We start from the raw sequence: 6,078 nt of genomic DNA on the forward strand, positions 1-6,078 counted from the left end.
TTTTTTTTTTTTTTTGAGACGGAGTCTTGCTCTGTCGCCCAGGCTGGGGTGCAGTGACCGGATCTCAGCTCACTGCCAGCTCCGCCTCCCGGGTTTATGGCATTCTCCTGCCTCAGCCTCCCGAGTAGCTGAGACTACAGGCGCCCGCCACCTCGCCCGGCTAGTTTTTCTTCGTATTTTTAGTAGAGACGGGGTTTCACCGCATTAGCCAGGATGGTCTCGATCTCCCGACCTCGTGATCCGCCCGTCTCGGCCTCCCAAAGTGCTGGGATTACAGGCTTGAGCCACCACGCCCGGCCTTATTTATCTATTTTTTTATTGTCAAATAACATATAGCTCTTTTTCTGTTTGCCATTTGAGGTCAGGTACTTGCTATCCTTTTGTAGTGGTAAGGCATTTTTCACTCCAATTTAGTGTAAATCCTTAGTCTCTGGCGCTATGAGCCTGTAGGTAATGTTTTTATTAATCATCAATCATTTTCCTCTTTCCTACTTATACAGGTCTTGTGTGTAACCTGCAAGATTCTGTACAAGAAAAATGCCCATCATAAGTAAGGTACCAATTTTCTGGAACTATTACACTAGTGAATGATGACCTTTATCAAATGGTGGGCAATTGGAAAGCCTCCAAAACATCTTAACTGATTTGTTATAAGTAAACTTGATGTCTTGAAAAACAAATAAGGAAGCAATGCTTTCTGATAGTCATTGTCCATGAATCAACATGAAGAACTATAACTAATTTTTAAGAAACAAAAGTGCTAATTCCAATATACTTGGGTGTCATTGTAGAAGGGAAGTAAGTAACACTGTAATGGTTTTGGAAATACTGCTTGTTTAAACAGGAAATATTAATGATCAACATCATTATCACTTATGAGGAAAAACAAAAGAACATAAGTTATTGCTGGTTTATTTCAAGGGGAGTGCACATATATTTGAAAAGGAACCAGAGAGTTCTAAGTACACTGAAGGAAAGAGAAACATTGGTTCAAACAATTAAATGATTATTTCCCTTGGAAAGAGGGTGAAGTCAATATTATTTCTTACTGTTTTGTCTGTTCTTAGTCAGACTCATATATACTTTCAGAAACATTATTTAAAGAATCAAAGTTCAAAGTAGCATAAAATACACATCAAAATTTTGAAGTACTGCTATTAAATCTACCATATTATACTTATTATTAATACTTTTATTAATAGTATAAAGCCATAATAAGTAATAGTAGTAGTTGTTCAGTAAACTATACTTTCCTTAGGTAGATTTAGTATACACATTTGCTGATATATTCAGCATACTCATAACTGCTGAAATTTAGATATGGACCCTCTTTTTAATATAAGTTCCCTATTAGGTAGTGCTAAAATTATTTCCCTTCTCCTAACCCTAAGGAGTAAACACATAATAAACTGAAGAAATGTAGTGTGCAGCAGGAAAGAAATTGGAAAAGTCATTATATTTGTCTTTAAGGAATATTATAATAGTTTTATCATCTACTTGTTATATAATTTTCAATAATATTTGTCAATATCATCTTTATAGTTTGTGGCATATAAACATAATGACTCACTTGAAAATTCCTGCCATTAACAATGATGATAGCCTTCATTATTGAATGTATCTCATGTATTTGCCATTGTAAATAACATTTTACATACGTTATTTCACTATGTTTCATCATATTACTGTAAGATAGTTAATGTATCACTCTTTTTCCAATAAGATTTTCTGGGTTCCAAGAGGTTACTCAAAATCCTAAAGTCAAACATTAATGGAAAGGGGAAGCAAGAATTGAAAACCTGATATATCTGACTCCAACTCTGCTGTCTTTTTTTCACATTGTCAAGCTGTAGGACTGTGTAAATGTTTGTTATTAGGTGGGCATTTTTGGTATCCTCTGACTGTTTCATTGAGTGATTAGCAGTACCTTAGAAACACTCCAATGACCTCCTTGCTTGTCATCAGAAACAGTTACTGAAGATAGTAAAGCGATTGCTCTATGTAGCCATTTTGCTAGACAACAGGAGTGAATAAAGCAGAACTCCATGGAGCCAATGGATAATAACAGCTGAAAAAAAACATAAAGCTGGATGAACGTCTTATTTTTATAGAATTGGTATTGCTAGTTCAGGGCTGAGCAGGAGCTCTGAATGAGAAATTAAAGATGCATATTGTCCCTAGAGTTTACTATATGTTCAACTTAATTGGAAATTGCAACTAACACACTTCTTAGACATTTTCTTTGTTGGGTGTAGGATCAAAGTGAACTATATAAAAAAATAAGGTGTGTTTGATGATTAGAGCTATAGGAGAAAAAGTATAATACTCAATTTTGGTAGATAAAATATCTCAACAATGTCTTGAAGCAGAAACTGTTAAAGTCACACCCTATATCCTTTTGTCCACTTGAATTTCCTAAGGCTGTGATAGACAGTTTCTTGCACTTTGAAAAACGTCAATTTCAGACACCTTTAACTCTCTTCTACCAGAGAATATCAGAGAAGTTGCTCAGCCACAGGCTGGGTGTAACCTGTAAGTAGAGGGAAGTTCAAATACTTAGGGACAACTAAGGAGTGGTAGTCAGTGGATAAGTTATTTCATTTCCTAAAAGGTTATTTCGTGTGATGATTGTATGTCAGGATCTTCATGGTTTCTCAGAGAATTCTCAGTGGGACTGAGCAACAGTAACTCATAGCAGTATCTGGATCATTAATGTACACTTTTCAATAGCTTTTATCACTTTTCTGTCTCACCTCCTCTCTTCCTCACATGTACCCCCTGGGAGTGTATCTCAAATACACTAAGTCCTTGCCTCAGTTTCCCCTTTTGGTGAACTAAATCTAAGACTATTCCCTAAAGAATGTTCTTAAAGATGTAGGGACATTCTCTAATAAAGTGCCTTTCCCATTATCTCATTTAATACTTGATATGGTTTGGCTCTGTGTCCACACTCAAATCTCATCTCGAATTATAATCCCCATGTGTTGAGGGAGGGACCTGGTAGGAAGTAATTATTCCCATAATGTTCTTGTGATAGTGAAGGAGTTCTCACAAGATCTGATGGTTTTAAAAGTGGCAGTTTACCATGCGTGCTCTCTCTCTCCTGCCACCTTATGAAGAAGGTACTTGCTTCTCCTTCTTCTTCCACTATGGTTATGTTTCCTGAGAACTTCCAGCTACGCAGAACTGTGAGTCGATTAAACCTCTTTCCTTTAAAAGTTACCCAGTCTCCGACCATTATATATAGCAGTCTGAAAACAGACTGATGCAATACTATCAATTGTTTACAATTTTTCCTCCCTCATATACTGTAAACTCTCCATGGGTGGGCATGGAAGCTCCGCTTCTTTTCTCCTTTCTTCTTCTTCTTCTTCTTCTTCTTCTTCTTCTTCTTCTTCTTCTTCTTCTTCTTCTTCTTCTTCTTCTTCTTCTTCTTCTTTCTTCTTCTTTCTTCTTCTTCTTTCTTTTTTTTTTAAATATAATAGCTGTTTTCTCCTTGCACCTAGCACAGTAGCTGACACATATTAGGTATTTGATAAATACTCGTTGACTAATTGAAGTTCCCATCACAACTATGTGTGGTTGGTGTTATTGGATTATTTTGTAAAATGAGTGAAGTAACTTGCCCACTGTTACACTGAAAGTGACAATGGACAGGACAAGATTCAAATTCCAGTCTCTCTATGTGTTCTTTCCACTGTATGTCCTCCAACAGCCTAAGTCAGAGAGACAATTGTTATGTTCTAAGAGTCTTTTTTGATATCCTAGTTTACTGGCTACCAAAAAGTTAGAAGAAAGTTCTCATTTGAAAGCTTTCAGATCTTATAAACCTCTGTAGTATTTCACAAGTTTATGGAACCACTATGGTCAGAAAATGCTTTTACACAGTATACTTGTCATCTTTAGCCCATGTGTATGCCCTGGAGATCACAGAAGAATATCTTTTATACACTTTAGTATAAATGGTAACTGAGGAAAAAAAATAGAATCACACTTGGACCGTTTCTTATCCCAAATTTATTGTCCTAGAATTATTCCTTTGTATTTGGATAGTGCTATACACTCCTTATTTGTAGAAGATGTTGAATTGAATGAAATTTTTATTCTCCTATTTTATAAAGCATGAAAAGTTTATCAGTCTCAAATAGTGATAGTGCTCTGGATGGATTGTACTTTTGGAAACCAAGCATCTGCTTAAAGTAAAAATATTAGAATTACAGGATAATACTATTATATATTTTAATTTATTTCAAGTTTAATTATGTACGCTTTAAAATACTTTATGTGTTCATAAATAACCTGATTTTCTAACTGAGACTAACCAATCATACATACACTTATTTTAGCAAGAATATATATACAGTAACATATTCAATAAATACCATTAGCAATGTAAATATCTATTGATAGTATTTAACTTGACTACATAAGCACTTAACATTAAATATATAAAGAAATAAATTAGTTTTTAAAAGTTACCTTTCAATTCACCAAGTAATTTTTTTTAACTATCACATACACTTTCAGCATCACTTTTCTCATTACCACTAGAAGCATATATTGAGTCAGATAACTCCCAGCTTCATTTTTATTACCATCTAAGTATGTAAGATACAATATTTTTTGAACCAACAGGAATTTTATCCCAAGTCACAGAATATGATTCACATAGCATGAGGGCAATTTCTTTTATTTTCTTTTCTTTTTTTTTTTGGTCTCAAGGATCTATATTTATGGTCTTTCAATGTCATTCACCGCTTCTGTTACCCATTTCTGAGTTGATCTTTAAAAGACTTCATTATTAAAATACCTCAAACTTGCAACTGTGGAATTAATTCCCCTATAAATAACTGTTAAATCTCTGTTAAAATGTTCTTCTTTTTAAAATTCTATTACTTATATGAAATTCAAACTACCATTAGTTGAGATAATTTCAGGCTGTTGTGTCTTCCCCCAAAAAACATCGCTGTTCAGAATACAGTAATCGAGATGGTGTCCTTTGATAAGAAAATATTTTAAGGATGTAAAATAACTCTGCTTTTTATAAGGAATAGTTTCGGTAAAAAAGTATCTTCGTATTTGGGCATGTTGACGAATGTTTATTTCCTATCTATAGTAGTCTTTTGGACCTACTTTCCTGTCTTCATAGTAAATGAAACATTTATCCATTTTCAAAAAAAAAGTAAAGTTCTGGAATTAAGTTCAATATAGCAATTTTGGTAACTTGTGTTTTAAAGATGAATTATACAGATAGTTTTGCTATACCTACAAACGTGTGTGTGTGGTGGGGGGGTGTTCAACTATATGTAAGTGCATATCAGTGTATGTATGTGTATATATAAATGGGAAGGGGTAGTGGGGACATTTGGAATGTATTTTTGAAAGATACTAAGATCTAGAATAAAGTAGTCTATAAAGTCCAATAAAATAGATATAATGATAATAGTGATATGATGCTATAATAATAATAATTGTATACAAGGTTTAAAAAATCTAATTCCATTTGTGTACTCCGAAGATTCATTTAATAGTAACAATTTGTTTGTTTTGGCTAATTTTAATAGTTTATTTGTTTTAAAGCATCACTTGGACAGCCTGTTTCTCATAAAAATAAACAAATGAATGCACAGAATGAAGACAACACAGTCATATGAGTCAAATATTTGCAACACTGGACCCTAAAGCAAAACAGGTTTCCAGACAGCATCATACACAGCAGTCATTTTATGCCCTTTTTATGCCTTCCTGATTCTCTGTCATTTCCCCTCTCGATGAAGAAAAACTGATAAGAAATTATGTCATTCCATGAAAAAACTCTTGGACAATTTTTTTTTTATTAGCTATGTTTCAGTCTTTTGGATTCACTCAGTAACAAATTATGACAAAATCGAATCAAAAGAATATTAAAAGGAAATTGTCACCCTCTTTTCTATAAAATGTAAAACAATTGGTAATGTGTGTTCTGCAGTGATTTACTGTATATAGAAGTGAATGGGCATGCTGAAAGACAGATATTTGATGGGTAGGGATGATAAATATTCATAAATATAGTTAATACTAAAACATTTTCTTCTCTAC

At 33.7% G+C, this 6,078-nt stretch overlaps 1 long non-coding RNA gene across 1 annotated transcript in view; it reads left to right on the plus strand.

The window, feature by feature from the left end:
- LOC108537144 (uncharacterized) overlaps positions 1-560 on the plus strand; it is a 20,965-nt gene extending 20,405 nt beyond the window's left edge. The window contains exon 3 of the long non-coding RNA XR_001887723.1: positions 501-560. This is a non-coding gene — a long non-coding RNA (uncharacterized LOC108537144). The remainder of the gene's footprint in view (positions 1-500) is intronic.
- Positions 561-6,078: the final 5,518 nt, after the last annotated feature.

Source organism: Rhinopithecus bieti, unplaced genomic scaffold, assembly GCF_001698545.2.
Source record: "Rhinopithecus bieti isolate Rb0 unplaced genomic scaffold, ASM169854v2 scaffold_1252, whole genome shotgun sequence".
NCBI classification, from domain to species: Eukaryota; Metazoa; Chordata; class Mammalia; order Primates; family Cercopithecidae; genus Rhinopithecus; species Rhinopithecus bieti.